At 40.8% G+C, this 18,228-nt stretch overlaps 1 protein-coding gene across 1 annotated transcript in view; it reads right to left on the reverse strand.

Annotated features, from left to right (window-relative positions):
- Window positions 1-3,801: 3,801 nt before the first annotated feature.
- Window positions 3,802-18,228, reverse strand: part of LOC310842839 (uncharacterized protein) — a 28,450-nt gene continuing 14,023 nt past the window's right edge. The window contains exons 3-11 of the mRNA XM_083734981.1: window positions 17,955-18,209; window positions 16,034-16,146; window positions 13,835-14,054; window positions 12,904-13,041; window positions 11,812-11,946; window positions 10,608-10,688; window positions 9,734-9,846; window positions 8,470-8,668; window positions 3,802-6,073 (exon numbers count right to left, since the gene is read on the reverse strand). The gene's annotated coding sequence lies outside the window, so the exon portion shown is untranslated. The remainder of the gene's footprint in view (window positions 6,074-8,469; window positions 8,669-9,733; window positions 9,847-10,607; window positions 10,689-11,811; window positions 11,947-12,903; window positions 13,042-13,834; window positions 14,055-16,033; window positions 16,147-17,954; window positions 18,210-18,228) is intronic.

Genomic DNA, 18,228 nt, shown 5'->3' on the forward strand with positions numbered 1-18,228 from the left:
ATGAGTTGAATAAAGTTTGTGAGAACAATGCAAACCAGATGGCCTGGCTTTTGATTCGAGACACAGCAAGGCGAGTGGGCTGATGATTCAGGAGGCAGCACGCTTTCTTCTGAGTCAGGGTAAGAGCAAGACTCCAGGCCAATATGGAGGGGATTATGCTTTTGAAAGTACCACTTCTTTCCTTATTTAACAAGTGAAAAGCAGGTCCTTGGAGAAGAACAATATGCTAAAGTGTTCAGATTCAATTTTCCGACTGGTCCAGCCCCTCCCCCTTAACACTACCATTTATCCAAGTAAAGTTTATTTACAATGTCAATCAGACAGAAGCATATCAGTTCAAATATACCACATACAAGAGTACTTTAATGAATATTATTTATATTCCACCGTTCCTCCAAAGGCACCCAAGGCAACCAGCATGTCAATACTAAAACAATACAATGGAAACTTCTCAAAGCAGTTGAAAGCAACTTTCTCTGTGCGATACATGATGCAAAGAGTTTGGAAAAGAAATATAATTTATATTATGTTCACAGTCTTCCTGGCTCCTGACTATATTAACACCTGATCCTGTCCAGACCTCCCTCTCTTTGGCTCTCATCATTTACATTCTGTTCATGCCCTGGCTTGCTGTGCCAAAAAAGTACATTGATTTGCCAGCTACCCTTTGTTTTAAAGAAACGTACATGTGTTACGATACATTCCCTGCTCTTACTTTTCATTTCTGCCTCTCCTTATTCTGAAATTTCATAGCTCCATAGGCTATCTTTTATTTCAGAACACACCAAAGGAGATATACTTGTAGAAGCCCGGAGTTTCCCTTACTTTAATTTTGATCTTCCAAGCTGTTGGCTGCTTAGTTTTACAATGCAGGTAGCCAAAACAGGTGCCTGCAGCTCCCTTCACCCTTTTCCAGTCACCATGATGGCTAAATCTGCTGGGAGTTGTAGTGCACCAGCACCTGGAGGGAACCATGTTGGAAAACTCTGCTTTTTTACAATGGTTGTAAATGGGAATAGGGTTTTTCAAAAAAGGGGGGGTATTTAAAAAATGGATCTAAATGCACGCCTTTTGTACATAGCAATTAATCCCTGCTAATCCTCTTTAGCTTTACATGTAAGATAAGCTTTGCATTGGCTCAAGGAATTAATTTTAGGTGAGCAAGGCAGGTTTTGCCTTTCCCTGCCAGAGTTTCTTCACGTGTTGCGACAGACAAAGCCTGCCTGCCATGCTAAGTCTCTAATGACTCAACCGCTTATACATTGTCTATAAAAGGAGTGCAAACAGAGACACCTAGTGGCGAATAGTTCACATTATTGCCGCCAAACCTATGACATCGGAATGCTACTATCTCTGCTTAAAAATATGACAATGAAATGTAATTGTCAGAGCCACCCGAGGTCCCAGCTCACAAGAGACCAAAATCCAGTCCAAGTTATATACAAAAGGTTTTATTGAAGAACATTGTTGTCGTTACATCCAAGCTCCGTGGCTCAGCATCTTTTACCCTTAGATGTTAGAAGTCCCCTCTGAGTCAGTCCCGCCCCTGCACCAGCTTAAGAGGCTTGTACTGCTCCACCTTTTCCTCTCCTTCCTTTTCCGGCAGGGTCTTCCTGCCCCCCTGTGCTCCCTCCCTTCGGGACTCCCCCGAGGCTGAGTCTTCTGACGCCTGCTCCCCCCTCCTTCGTGCTTTGGGACCAGGCTCCTCCTCAGGGCTCTCCTCATTTCCGCGCGCCTCCACATTTGAACTTGGCGCGCGTACGTTGCCTCTGACCTTCCTTTCGACCGTTACGCTACTCTCGGTACTACACTCCTCCCCTTCCGGCAGGATGTTCTGCTCCGAACTCCTTCCCCTCTCTGCTCCCTGTTCTGCTCTTTCTGACACACTGGTAACTCCACCCCCTTCACTCCGTTCCGACGGAGAGGCCGGTCCCGATCTCCAACCCCCACTGGGGATTCCCTCTTCGTTCCCCTGCTTCTGACTGCTTCCCTCTCTACTGCCCCTTGGCCTGACCAGGGGGGCTCCCTTTTGGGAATCCTCGGATTCACTTGACGGACTCACTGACAACCTCGGGTCATCGTCGTCCTCTTCCTCGTCACCCTGGGACCCCTCCCCCTCGCTCTCTGTCCCTGAAACCCTGACAGTAATGAACTATGATTTTAAAAAAGCTTTAAAAATGAGCACTAAACAGAGTGTGTAGGATAAGGAATACAAGTGTATGTGCTGAGTGAAGATATCATATTTTAACCAACTGTTATAAATTGACATAGCTGTCAACTTTTCATGCAAGGAATCCTATTCGGAATAAGGGAATTTCCCTTAAAAAAGGGAAAACGTTGACAGCTATGTAAATTGATATGTTTTAAATTGAGTTTATTTTATAATGCATTTAAAATGTTATAATGGCCATATTAGCAAAATGAAATATGTATTTCAGCTGTTATGTTTTGAAATGAATTAGTATTTAGACTGTTACTGTAATGGTGCATCAATTTGAATTTATTGCTGTCGTGTTCTGAGCCACTAGGGCACATTTATGGGGAAATGCAGTATACAAATTGAAATAATGAAAATAAATTAAAAGATGATCTTAGTTCTTTACATCATATCTTGCAAGCGCAGAATATGATCCATATAGGATAATGGCTACTATGAGTCACCATTGGCCAAATAGCTGTATGCCTGAATATCTCTGGTTTCCAATCTTATTATTGTTTTCAAAGTTGCTTAAATAACACAGATGGAATCCAGAGAAAAAAAGTCCTGATAACACTTTACTAAGCAAACTGAATAAAAACAATGTATAGTTTGGCTTCCTGTGTCATGTGAACCAAGCCATAGGTAGATAACTTTATGACCACTGCTCCATAGCAATTGTTGTTATACAATTTCATTCACCATTTAGATGGGTTTATGAAGCATTTCTGTATCCCTCTGCTGTGCTGAAGAATAATTCCACGAAACAGTGGGTATGTCTGGAATCACTGTTCACTACGTCTGTTGGACGTCATAAAACAAAGCTTTACAGCTTGTTTTCACCAGATAAGAATCTGACCCATTGCTTCTTTCAGAGACTTGCATAAAAGAGACTTGCATAGTCTACAAAGACTTTAAGAGACTTATAAGACTTATGTTTATTTGGTTCTATTTTTTCAAGAGAATCCATCAAGAGTGCATATTTTGCAACTTTCAGAGATTTATAAGATTTTTTTTCATATGGTTTTGCAGAGAGTGCATACCGTATTTCATATATTTCATACTGTTCAGGGTTCTGTATAGATTATATAAAGAGTTTATAGTGACATTGCATTGTTTGTACTTGGTCATTATGTTGTCTTGGATATTTCTGATAATTGTTTGCAACACAGGGGTTTAATTGTTTGGTTACTATAGGTAGATAAAGAGCAGTGTTTTTTCTGGGGGGGGAAGGGGGGGGAAACTCACGACAAAGTTTTTTGTTTATTTGTTTGTTGAGAGCCTAGTCGCAGTGCCAAACACACACACACACACACACACACACACACACACGGGCAGTGGCTAAATGTAAGATGTGATTAATAAACTCAAGCAAACAATGATTAGAAATGGCCACAACTTTGTTCATCACCAGACAAAAAAAAACCCAATTATTTAATTTAAAAGAGGTAAGGGAATTCAGTTTCCCTGAGTTCCTACTAAAAAAAAGAACCTGATAAAAAGTAATGAGGCTGCCATATACTTCAGGCATAGAGGTAGGATAGTAAAACCATGGGTTTTGTATGTACATTTACACAGTCAAAAATTAAGTCCCGACTAAACACTATAGTAAAAATAATATATTTATTTGCCACAGTTTCATGAAAAGAAATATGTCTCTAGCAGCCTTAAAATAAATATTATTATACAAATTCAAGTTTGGTATATTATAAAATAGGGTATTTTGCTGAATTTAACCTCAATCTGGTTTCAAAGAACACTTAACAAGCAACAGCCATTGACATTGCTATTAACATTACATTTTAATCTCCATGTGCAATATGCAGGTTTCAAGCAAGTCTATATTTACTAAACTTTTTTAGTTTTTTGGAGAAACATGTAAAAGAAATGTGTCTCAGGTAGGCTCAAAATAAATATTATTATACAAATTCAAGTCTGATGCAGCATATATAGCAGCACATTGCTTATTTTACTTCAATCTATTTTCAAATCCCATTAAAAAACAGCCTCCATATAAATTACTATTAATCTTCATATGCAGTGTGCAATAATTAAGTCTGTGTTCACTGAGCTAATTTAACCATGTTCAAAAGTTCAAATGATTAAAAATGTATCTTTCACAGCTTGCGCAATGCCTAAAAATAATGCAAGCATATTAATATTGCTTTTTTGCCCATGCTAATTCCATTTATTGTCGAATAATTAAGTTTATTTGAATATCGAGACTATTGCTTACCTATTTTCAAGTTTCATTAGCTGCACAGGCTTCCATGGAGATATTGGCAATTTATTCCTGATTGGGGTTCATGCATGACAAAGGATGCCATATGAAATGGGAATGCCCACATCCATGACTCGCAGTGCCCTTCTGCTGGGCTGGAGCCATGCAGGAGCTCACCAAGCTGCTAGCTGGAGCTGTCCACTCTGACTGCCTTGTTTTGCAGGTAGGGGAACGAAGTTGGCACATTCTCTCTCACACAGTGGGTGACCCCAGCCACACCCTTCCATCTGATCAATCCTGCCCAAGCTGACAGTATTTACCAACCGTCCTAGAAGGGAATCGGGGGGCACTTCCAGGGAACATGTTTACTGAGCATTCATCCTGATTATTTTCAGGGGAGGCTAGGTTATATCAGCTATTTAATGAGAATTCATTCTGATTTGTTTGAATTGGATATCTTCAACCTTTCACTTTTAACCCCAACATGCATCTACAGACCTATTTCTTATATTTACCATATATTTGCATGGTGGTAGTGCTCCTCTTGCAACCCACCTTCGATCAGGCCATGCCTCATGAGTGGGTCCTGACCAGTGGGCTACATGACACTGCATCAAAGCAAGTGTTCCCAGTGCATTTTCCTGTCACTTCCCGGTTTTGGGGGGAAGCAAGTTTGTTGGGCAAGGCATCCCAATCAATTATAATTTGCAATCCAAATTTTCCAGTGTGTGACTGGATGCCACCTGAAAATAGTGACAGTCTGGAAAGACCTTCACATGCAAGTTATGCATGCAGCCCACAGCTGAGCATAAGGATGACATGATTTTCCAGCAAATATGGGGTGTGGGTCCATAGATTTTTCACAGAAGCAATCACAGCATAGTCCTATAGAATATGAATCAAAAGCCCTTCTCATTGTTCTAGTACTTTTCCCTTATGCTTAAAGCTTGGTTTACAATGGCAAGGTTTTGCACCAACAATTCACAATAGAATTGCTCCTGCTTTGCAGAACTAGAAAGAAGAAATGAAAGTACATGGCAAGTTTTTCAATGCAAACACTGAAAGGCATTCTGGGCTTTCTGGAGTCCAAAACCATTTCTCAAAGATTCCGTTGCATGCAAAAGTAAGCCGAGTCTGAAAATGTGAAATGCTTGAAAATATCCAATATCTTTTATCTTGAAGTCCCCTGTGAGATTTCTAGTCCTGATGAAGTGTCCCTTTGATGCAATGCTGAGTTCTGTTTCTTCAGGTCTTGCCCTATTCCCTCAAACAAACAGGGGAATTCCACTGAGTCACATCAGTTCTAAGTTCTACTCAGACTTATGTAAATAACCTACAGATTCTACTGGCATTCCTCTTCTGTTCTGGTTAGTCTGTTTTCTAATAACTATGCAAACTTCAGAGTTAAAATATGCCACAGTTGGGAGGCAACTGAGACACTCACAAGTTCTGAAAGGCAAACTTTCCCATGGGTCCTTGAGGTTCGATAATATATTTGCCCATTTTTTTCTTCATATAAAGCCATACTGTGACCATCACCACAATAGATATCAATGCAATGCTAAAGAGCACTGCAAGGACAATGACTCCTGTTTTCCAGGCTGAATTGTCTTCCATTGGCTTCAGATCTTCCACTTGCTGGGATGTGGCAATTGCTGAAAGTATATTGTGGAAACAAAAAAATTAGCTTAGCTTAAAGTACTGCAACCTTTAAAAAGTGCTGAAACTAGCAGAGCGGGTCCAAGACATTTTGCTGCCTGAGGCCAAACAGTAAACAGTGCCCCACCACCCAAAAGTCAAGGTGTATGGAATCTAAGGCAGTCAAGTCCTTTTGGTACTTGAGGCATTCAATTCTACATGTGCCTCTCCCTTGAAGCAATAATAAATAAATAACAGTTGGCTGCTCTTTCGTGAAAGTCAGCTGTCATAGGTGGCTGCCACACATTACTTCATGGTAGGGCTGGCCCAAATTAGCACAAGTCACTGGATACTATTTTTTCCACAGCATCATAGGAAATTTTCTCAGGGAGCACTAGGCCTTGTTAATACTAACTTTTTACTCGTGACACCTCAAGTGTTACTTTATTTTATTAGGCCTGCAGGCAGATATTTTTAACTACTTATAGACAAGAGTAATCAGCTTTCAATCAGACTGAACATGCTACAATGAAAATGGAAAAGATAGCACAGTGTTTAGGCCCTATGTTTGGGGAAGGTTTTTCTAAGCTGGTGGATTCTTGAAAAGCTACAGAGCTGGCAAAGTCTCTGGAAATTAATTTGCCATGAAACAGCCAAACTAAGCTACATGTGACCAGGAGTGGGTGGTAAGGAGATGTTCCACTGCAAACCTGCCCCCGGCCCCAGCAAGTGGCACTGCTGCCATGAACTGGGATGGTGAGGAGGGAGGTTTGGGTTGTTTTGCATTACATTTGCCAGTGCAACTGACACACTGGCCCTCCCTGCCAGCACGTCCTTCATTTTACAGTGAGCATGCAATTATCCACTTTTGCCAGTATTTTCTTTGCTAAACAGTAGGTGACTGCTCTTGCTACAGTCCTGATCTAGATTTCTGCCCCATTCCTGCACCTACTGTTTGCCTAGGTAGGATGGCCTGATCTGGATCAGGATTGCAGTAGGGTCAAAAGGTTAAAATCCCCCACTTGGGATTTTCTTCCCTCCCATTCACCTCCTATTTAGCACAGAAAAAGAAGGACCACATTTGTTAATTACATGCACAGCATAATGTGGCAAATGGCCAAAGCTGGTTTTGCATGAGGAATTCTAACGTCATCGGTCTGTTATCTAGGTAAACATCTGTGCAAGTCTGAATCTGTCTTATGTACTGAGGTTTCAAAAGGTCTGAACATTTACTTTGGCTTCAACTGGACATCCTGCCCAAAGGGGGAGGGAAACCCACTTCCTGCATACCTTGTGACAAAGTCCAAGACAAAGCCCAGACATCTGAAGCAGTACAAAAAAATGGGATATTATTTCTTGCCTAATCTCCCTGAACAAAGGATGGATCCTTCACATGACTGGACTCACTGCTAACAGAGAAAGAATGCAAGTACATATGAGAATGATGGACTAAAATCCAAGTAGCCAGGGAAAGCTACAGTCCCTGGATTTCCCATTGCTTCTTAGAAACAGCAGTTTGTGTAGTATCAAACAATGCAAAGACCACTCCTTCTGTTGGCAAAGCAGGAGTGATGTATGCAGGCAACCTGAGAGTGAAGCAACATTCCACTTTTCCTCAACACTCCCCAAACCAGGTGAGGATGATAGCTGTGCTTCCTGTATGCCCCTCTCAGGTTGCCAGCAAATATTTGCACGTATAACCTGTTGGTCAACTGGAGCTGGGCAGTTTTAGAATCTTCCCTTTAGTTAGAGGCACTTATTTATGTCCTGTTTGGAGCCTAAAAGTAAGAGGGACCTATGCCCTGTGGATGCATCCTCAAAGTTTGGTTTTCTTAACACAGCCACACCACAAACAATCCAGTTGGAAACAGAGAGTGAATTCTTCTTTGTACTAAAAGGATGGAGAGGAACTAGGTTCAGAGGACACAAGGGAGTGTGTCCTCCAGTTCTGGTTACATCCCCGCTGAAGATTCACTCCATGGCAAGGAGGACTCCCGCTCTGCTGCGGAAAGCTTGGGTGGAATTGACCTTGGAGGACACCCATGAAAGGATACAAAGGTTCCTTTCTGTGGTGAGACGGGCTCCCTCTTCACCACTTAAAGGATTCTTGGGTGAGGGGGGGATTGCCCCTTCACCACTGAAAGTATAGGGCAAACTAGCCCCCGTTAAGATATGTTTTGTAGTATGTGTCCTCCAAGCCTCAGTCACGCTTCCCAAATAATCTTTTAAACAGGAAAGACTTTCCCTCCTTGCTGCTGAACTGATCTGAAGGAAGCCTCCAAGGGAATACATCCTCTGATCTGGGAATTCAACTTCCAGTCCTTTGGGAGGAAAGTCATGATGGAACTTGTCGCAATGGACAATTTTTGACTAGATCAAGAGATATTTGTAGTGCCATGAACAAGAAGATCACCTGTTACTGTTACAGCAGTCTTGTTATCAAGCATTTTTGTTACTACTTCTGTTAAATAGTCTGTAAAATTTTTTGTTCCAATCCACTGTTGTCCTTGCAGGAGAAATGCAAAATATGCATCCACACTTCCAGCTTGGTATCCCACCATTTTGATATTAAAGTTGTCATCTCCGAGCTTCATTATCATTCCTTTAGAAACCTGAAAACATTTATATTTGTTCCAAACTGTCAATACGTAAGAAACGGGCAAGACACCATCACCATTCCCCCAAACTTTAACTCTTTTCACTTTTACCGGACTTCTTTTAAAAGAACAAATAAAAGACACCATGAGATTGGTCTAAACAAAACGTATTTAACATTTCCAAAATGTTGTGCAATAAATAGCCTAAAGTTTCATACGTGACAGCAGTTCTTTGCCATACTGTACCAAGGTCTGCTACCCAAAGTCAGATGGGAAATAGTGGCTCAGGGACTGTAGTCAATTTCCTACTGCACTCCTGCATATACATATATATGCAGGTATATATTATCTACATATACAAGAACAAATCTATATTGAGTTACTACTGAACAGAGTTTCTAATAGCCTAATAGTTCGTGGAGTGGCAGGGCCTTTTTGTTATTACCATGATTAAACAATTGGGAGTCAGAAACCCTTGTCTGGCTGCAAATCATCTAGCAATCTAAAAGTTGACCTTGTTCTAGGCTTCTTCCCATAGAGATCCAAGAACTCCACTCCTGCTGTTGGTTCCAGGTCTCCTGCTGGACTCCTGTCATATTTTGCTCATGCATCCCCCATCCCACCCCAGTTCACAGAACTCAGTGAGCCCCAGTTACCACTGTCCTATGGGATAGGTCAACACTGATGAAAGACACACAACATATGTGGAAGTATAAGGATTTGCTATCTGGACTGGAAATATTAGGGTATGTTGCTGGTTTTGGGTTGGGTACCCTTGGGCAAGAAGCATAAAGGCATAGACATCCATTTTTTTATTATTACTATGGCTCTTCTAGTTTGAGACTTTTATTCCATGGTGCTTTTTACTGATCCCCAAAGGTTATAAATATTGCAGCATGTTGTTTGTTATGCTTTTAGGGTATGATTTTAAATATTCCCAATCTGATACTCTCAGATAGGGGGGCACATTCTATTGCTGCAATTGTGTATACTGGTTTGAAATAGATTTGCATATTGTGTTGAGAATGCTTCTTCAAAAGATAATGTATGTGCAACAAGGGATAATGTTAAAGAACTCACAGTTGTTCTGATTTTGTTAGACATATTCTTATAGATCTCACTTTCTGGATTATAAAGGTCAGGTGTAAAACTCTGGTTTTTGAATAAAATTCTGCAAGCAAATGCTTGTCTGCCTGAAAAAGAAATGCAACATAATTAACACCTCAATCAGTTCCATCTCAGAACTCGTTTTCCATATTTCATTGGTTACAGCTCCTGCCTGTCTGGAACAAGACAAACCACAACCCCAGGTTTGGATGTAACTCTGTGCCAAACTGTGTTGGGGCAGAATCAGCAGGTTCAGAGGAGTGCAGCAGCTACAATCATCTCTATGAGAACCCCTCAATACTGACACTAAGCCATGGCTTGACTTAGTATTACTTGCTTATTAGGTCAGCATGAACAGCCTTCCAGTCTAGATATATTATGACTGGATATGCAACTCCAGAATACATTCTTATGCTTTTATTAGATTTTTTTAATGATGGTTGTGAACCAGCTAAAAGGACTGAAAAGTGAGCTGTTTGTTTATATGCTTAACAATGATAAATAAACATTTTATTTTTGCTTGTGCTAAAAAATGTTGGTGTGCTCAAAGAAATATAGTCTTAACACTTGCTAAGAAAAAAATCATTGTAAAACTGTCAGAAGAGCACCCAACTTATTCAGGAGGGATGGTGAACCCATGGCCCTCCAAAGGATGTTGGTCTATAACTGCCAGCCTCCCTGGCCATTGGCCATGCTGGCTGGGGCTGATGGGAGTTGGTGTCCAATGGCATCTAGAAGTTCACAGGTTTCCCAGTCCTGCTCTACAAAATGTCATTTGTAGTTAGGTATTTCAGCAATCTAATCTTACAGTGGCTAACAAAATTCATAATACATATTTACAACATACTTGAACAAATGTCATGTCGTAAGGAAAGACACACAGTGGATTGCAAGCAAATATCAGGCATGTTCAGACACAAGATGGGGTCTATAAAAGAAGCACAAAACCAAATTAATCAGTAGACATGTGAAAGATAAGATTCCTCCTCTTGCTGAACTGCCATTTATGTATCTGAAATATAAACTTCAAAATATGAAATGCAGCTTATGAAAGTTGTACTCCCTGCCTGATTTTGAAGAATAATACCAAAAGGTTTGTTGCATATCCTAATTTCAGTCCCAAATAGACCCATTTTTGGAAATAGCAATTTAGAGATGATGTGTATGTACATCGGACACATGGCAGTCACTGGAAATCCATGTGCAATTGCCCTAAGCATCACTGCTTACAGGAATATGCTTTTAGCACACTAGCCCAAACCCACATTGACAGTAGTTTGTACTGGCGTAACAAATCCTATATAGCCACCCTCACATAGTACTCATGCAAAATCGGCTTTACTAATTGAAGAGACACCAAGGATTGCCCTCCCTCTGGCATTGTATAGCTTCCCTACGCCAATGTCCACACATTAAGTGAGGACATTTGCAGAAGAAAAGCCTAAACTTGTCAACCTTTACATGCATAGGTTTCCCTTCAGAGTAGGGGCAGCAGCATGGTCCCCCAGCCACTTCAACTCAGGAAACCCCTTTTGGCTGAGCAACATGTGAAGTGGGGGCTATAGCCTCTTGGCACCAACTCAGGAAAATGCAAGTAGTGCTAGTGATTCAGAAGCAGTGCTGGAATTCGGATTAAATTCGCAAGGGAGTTCAGTATGCTTTTGGAAGTACCTCCTATCATTTATCTGCCATTATGAAGATCAACACCAGGGGTGATTTTTCTATCAAACAGACCTTCCTTGAACTAGCTTTAAATAAAGTCATGGCTCTACCTACTGAAACTGTTGCACAACAAACTCACCGTGCGCTCAATTACACTTCATGTAACTCTAATGCGCCTTGAATGAACTACTGCAGCTGGAGAAATTCAGCCTGCATTGTGCTAAAATCAGGAATAGAAGGGCTTTTGAAAAAAGGGATTCCTGACAGCAGTGAGATGTGCACATGTGCATCCCATGACGAAGCGGCGAAGCTTAAACCTTAATCATTTAATTAGCCCTACAGCTTTATAATTTTAATTATCATATCATGGGAAGGTCATATTCACTAACCTTGACACTCTGTTCCAGGATTACTTGTATTCGGATCCATTATGCCTGGATAACATTGACATTTATAGCTGCCAATAGTGTTCTCGCATGCAGCCAACTTGGAACAGGCGTTATTTTCCTTGCATTCATTTATATCTGGAAGAGGGATGGTGTGAGATACAATTGCAATATTCTGCTATAGTAATAAATTCTAGTATTGAAGCAAATAAGGAATTTCATGTTCTATACATGTGGAAGAGTAGTCGTAATCCTCCTGGGGAAACTTTCAAAACTCTTGCAACCCTTCCCTATCTTTAGATGGGCCTGACTGTGAAAGACACCTTTCCCTCTGCAGTTGGGACACAGTGAGACTTCAGTTTCCTCTTCACTGGAGACCCTCAAAGCACTTGTTTTTGGAAAAGCTCTCTTGAAGTAAGAAGCATGTCTGCAGAACAAGTGGGTTGGGAATCAGCGCTTTTACAGATTAAAACACAGGATGGTTTATTGGCATTTAGAGGCAATTCTCACTAAAATCTGTATAGTTTGTACACATGCAGACTATCCACAGATGCAGTTTTACAGCCCAGTGAGCCTACCAGCCCACAATAAAACTGGATGCTAGACAAACTTTAGTCCCATCTTCAGCCCAACAACACTAAAATTGCACTTCTCTCATCTCTTTACTATTGAATGAAGGCAGATCAGCATCACTTTCTTCCCTCTTTGTCATTTATTTTTTAAAAAACACCTCCAGACAGTCAGAATTTTGTAGGAGGGATTCATAGGTTTATGCATTTAAAATGAATTAAAGCACTCTGTACCCCTAGAGCAACAAATCCACTTTTTAAAAAACTGGACTTTTTCCAGTTTGGAAAGTGACAGGGAGATGCATTGAAAAGTATGGGGTGAATGAAGGTTGAATGGGGGACATATAAGCACCCTGCAAACAAATTAGGATGAATGTTCATTAGCATACAGTTTGCCATAAGCAAATCAAAATGAATACTCATACAGTATAGACCGGATATAGCCTAGCCATTGTGTAATCTTTGGGCAAGCAAATCAGGATGAATGCTGAATAAGCAGACCCTCTGAAGAAACCCCCGTTCTTACCTTCGCATTGTCTTCCTGGCACCTGGGGACTCAGATCCAAAAATCCCGGCTTACATTCACATGAATAATTTGTGCTGTGGGGGATGCAGTAGGCAAATTCAGAACAGCCATTGTTGTCTGGCTGACAGGCAGGGATTACTATGACAAATTTCAATAAAAGAGCAACAAAATTAATGCACGAAGGTCAACATAAAAGGCACCACAAGCGCTTATATGCATGCTGTCATTTTTAAAGAGAAAGCACTTTCATTGGCATACAATATAATCCGTAATTTATTTACACACACAGAACCATAGATGTCAACGTTTTCCTTTTTTTAAAAGAGAAATTCCCTTATTCCGAATAGGATTCCTCGCAAGAAAAGGGAAAAGTTGACAGCTATGCACATAACTATGCTACCAAATGGATCTTTTAATGCCTGTCACTTGCTAGGGCTGATGGGAGCTAGTGTCTAGGAGGATCTGCGGACCACAGGTCCCCCAGCCCCACTTAACAGTTGCTTCTGGAGTAGCATCATGATTTTATCACTATTTTTGCTACTATTTTTTCACTATTGTTAACCACACAGGATGTTTTATTTGCTTAAAAAGGCAGAATATAAATGTTCAAATAGGCACGTCTTGTCCACTGTATGAGCACAGATTAATTGTGAAGAAGGCCAGGCAAGGCAATGCAGACTTGGCCTATCTGCACTGGCTGAATCACACATAAACTGACTGAAGAGCCATGGCTAAGTGGGGTTAGGCAGCACACGTTTGCGTTTAGACAGTCCCAGGTTTAGTCTCTGGCATCTCCCTGGAATAGGCTCCCGTCTGAACCCTAGTGAGCCCCTGTCAGCCAGTATGGATACTACAGAGTAAGGTGAACCAATATTATGACTTGATACGAGGAAGCTTCCTATGTTCCTACCATATAATAGAAAGACCATACCTTCTATGGAAGTCCGAGTGAGGTCTACATCCAGATGTCTGCTTTTGTTTAAGGCTTCGATTACAGCCCTTTCAACCTCATTGTGTGCTATATTTCTATCTGGAACCATCTCGATGATGAAGGTCACAATCACACTGCCGCTTGTAATCTCAGTTATGGTTATACGCATTTTCCCAGAATCTATTAATGCTCTCAACGAAGGCGGCAAGTTGTTTATTATCTGTAAAAGTGGCAGATTTGAGATTATTTTCTTTGTTTTGCATAATATTCAGAATAATTTGTTTCTCATTTCTTCCAATAAATGTTGGATCTCAGACTGTCAACAGCCAAAAGTCTAGCCTTAGGCAGGTTTGTACCAGAGAACAGAAAATAAAAGCATTCTTTCTGGCCTCACAATGGAGAATGGATTGCATAGGTGGGCCTCTGGAGTTTGTTGGACTTCAATTTCCATCATCCCCAGACGGCATGGCCATGGTAAGGGGTGATGGGGGCTGAATGTGAACACTGTCTGAAGGGCCAAAATTCAACACAGGCCTAAAATTTACAAGTTCCCTACAACTCTGTCTTGTTTTTCGACTTTTTCAGATTCTGCTGGATGCTCCAGCAGAATTATCCAGATTCTGCTGGATGGTCCAGCTTGGTGCAACATCCTTGAATCTAAGGAGCTGCTGACTTTTGTTCTCCTGAGTCCCACACCACATCTCTCACAGCCCACTAGACTCCTCCCAAGCGTCTTTTTCTTTCCTGTTGTCTGAGACTTCCTTATCTCAGGCAGCAAACATAAAATCAAGCTTCCTAGCCCTTACTTCTGATTAGACATTATGTTGTTGCTGTTACTACTACTACTACTACTACTACTACTACTAATAATAATAATAATAATAATAATTGTTTTATTAGCCATCTAATACCAAATGGCATCTAGGTAACTTACTACACATCCAAAAATTGAAAACAATAACCATAAATAACAAATATTATAACATTACAAAACCAAGCCAACCTCCAAAAGCCACAAACTATTATTGACAGCTGTGACAGACCGCTGAGCTAGACCGAACCGGTCTGGTGATGCAGTACCCCAGAACTCTACCAGAGTGCTGGAGCCTTTCTTTGATTGGCTACCAAGACAGCGAGCCAGAAGTGGGTGGAGACAGTACTTTGGGAGGGAAAATAAAAAGAGCCGTTTCTAAGAGAGTGTGGTGATAGAGAGAACAGGAAGGAGAGAGAGGAGAGTTGGTTCTGTGTGTATAACATCCACTCTGAGTAAATTATCTACAGCAAGAGAAGGGAGCCTTTGAGCTTAAGATAGAAATACAGTGCTTAGTGTCTTGTGAGAATATTCAGACACAAGTTAACTGGAGGGCTGAGTTTGAGCAGGGAGAGGGAGAAGCTGTGAGGATACAGTCTGTTTGGGTCTCATTTCAGTCAGGAGGGGAGAGATCTTCTAGAAAGAGAAGACTGCCAAACCAGTTAAGAGGTGTGTGGCGATTCCCTGGGTCTGTTCTACTGCTAGAAGTACCTCAGGATTGTGATTGACAGAAGGTTGGGAAGCTGACAGAAAGTACCACCTTGTTTCAAACATTCTCTTCCATGAAATGGTAATCATGTGGAGGGGGTGGGGTGGGGAGCCATGTCTGTTAATGTTGTCCCTGCCAGTCCTGCTGGAGATAACTTATGCAAAGGGGTGCTGGCTGAATATGTGCAAACTCACCCCAACTCTGCATGTGAAGAGGCGAGGCTAGCAGGGCCCAGTTTGCCTTCCATGCAATTGCAAGGGTGTGTTGGGAAATGGCTGAAAGGGATCAAGTCGGCCCAATCTGTCGTCAGTCTTTGACTCAGGGAAGCACATAGTCATAGCTGTGCCATGGAAAGGGGGACTTAACGTTACTCTGCTGAGGATCAGTAAGAGAGCACTGAAAATATGGGCATACTCCAGCCCAGGCCAGAACTGAGGGCCTGCAATTTTGAGGGGGCCTGCCCGTTGGTAACAATTATTGAAATGGGGCCTAAATTCACCATCTGGCCTGCACAAACCCTGGTCGAGGCAAATGTGAACATTTTAAGTCCCACTGGATTCTAAGCTCATTTTTAAGTCAGTTTCACTGAAATCAATGGGGCTTAAAAATGCTTGTCTTGGGTTATGCTCAGTGCTTTTAACTAATTACTTCTCATTTTTTAAAATGCTGCAGATGATACCTCTTCGGTGACATTTTTTTGAAGCTCCTGAAACTCTGTACTTGATTTGTTGCTGAACTGAGGTATGTACTTTTTATTTGTAATCCTGGCTGTTCCACGATAGGCTGTGGCTTCTATAAGGAATAAGAGAACCATTTAGTTAATAGTATAGGTAACATTTTTAGTACAGAATACTTATGCTGTTGTTGCTGCAGCTGCTGTTCCAGATAGATAAACTAATATTCAGTGTATCTAAAGAAGTGTGCATGCACACGAAAGCTCATACCTAGAACTAACTTAGTTGGTCTTTAAGGTGCTACTGGAAGGAATTTTTTTTGTTTTTAATATTCATTAGTTTGAGGTCCTTAAAGACAATGTGAAACAAATGAAACGATCTTTTCTTATTTAGACTGAAAATGCACATTTACTTGAGAGCAAATCCCATTGAACATAGTGGGACTTATGTCCAAATAAACATGCATAGGATGTATTATTTGTCTGTTTACTTACTTATTTAAAATATTCATATTCCACCTTCCCAACAAAATGTTCAAGGCTGCTTACAACAGGTATTAAAATACGAAAATACAAATAAATTAAAAGCACCAAAAAGGACAGAAATGGCATATAAAATAGCTTTTTAAAAGATTCCATATGACAGGAAAGCCAAATGTCTGCCCAGAAGGTATTGGGACATTAGTTTCTTAAGGCTGCAGCCCTATTCCACTTACCTAGGAATAAGCCTTATCCATAAAACTCCATTGGATTTTTTAAACTGATTTTTATAACACAATTAAGAAACAACATTAAAATACATAAGAAACAACATTAAAATACATTAACCATTAATGCATCCATCTTAATCTAAACATAGATGTGTGCCATCCAAATGTCCAGATATTCACACGGAGTTGATAAGAAGCATATTCAAATATAGCAAGGGGGGATAAGCTCTGCAGAGCATTTCATAATAGGCTTATGTTTATCCTTCCAGGATCAAAGTATGAGTCTCTTGGTGACTGAAGGGTTGCAAAATTCTCTTTTGTTGTCCTGTCGTTAAGCCCCATACTACAGGGATATAATTGTGGAAGGGGGCTATTGTTTTTGTTTTGTTATGTATTTTATGTTTTTGTTTTGTATTTTTATGTTGTGAACTGTCCTGTGGCATACATTGAATGAAGGGTGGCATACAAATTTTAATAATAATAATAATAAACTACTACTAATCATCATCATCATCATCATAATATAAAAGTACATGGACATACACATATATCAAGGATTTTGCAAATAGAAAACTTATATGGAAAACTTCAGACCCCTCTCCAGCCCCCTGTTGGCCATACATTCAGAAGCCATAGGAAGTGGTCCAATGTGAGAGCCAGGGTGGTGTAGTACTTAGAGTGTTGAACTAGGACCTGGGAGACCAGCGTTCAAACCCCTACCCTTTATGTCTCTCTAAGCTTCTTGGGAGAAAAATGTAAATAAAAAAATTAAAAATTTTGATGCACACGCACAAGATTACTTCTCACAGGGGAAAATCTAGGGCTAGTTATGAGTCCACCTCATGATGCATCTTTATGTGCATAGGACTGCTTCACACAGCAGCCAAAAAGCCATCAACTTGCTCACTAGGCTCAGTCTTCTTGCAAAAGCTGTGTGCAACATTCGGATGTCAGGGATTCCCATGAAGAAAGCGGTGAGCAGTGAGAGATATCCTGGGTTGTCCCATTACATGAGCTAACCCACCTGATGCACCAAAGAGACAGAAAAGGGAAATTCACAAATGGCTGGAGATTAATTCCCTATTCATATTTTGGGTTTTCCTTTGGGGACACTGTTTGAATGAAGGCTAGCGCTGAGCAAAATGTATCAGAATACTGTCTGGTACTGTATGCATTACTACAATAAAGCAAGTGTAGATGGATGATTGAGATAATACCTGTCCGAACCATCACGGAGGAACTGAACTTCTTACTGCAACTCCACACCTCCACAGTTACTGTATACAAACCACCTGGAGAAAGGTTTCCAAATACCATCCTGGTGTCATTTGTGACAGTGTTATTTATAACTGTGTTGTCTGCCATGAGAGACACGGTATAAGGGCTGTCCCTTCTCACACTCTGAAGAAACCAACGGAATTGTATCACTTGGCTGGTTACTTTTTCAAGTTGAATGTAGAAAGCATCTACAGCTAAACAAAACAAAAACAA

This window comes from Podarcis gaigeae (genome assembly GCF_964106915.1).
Source record: "Podarcis gaigeae genome assembly, chromosome: 4".
NCBI classification, from domain to species: Eukaryota; Metazoa; Chordata; class Lepidosauria; order Squamata; family Lacertidae; genus Podarcis; species Podarcis gaigeae.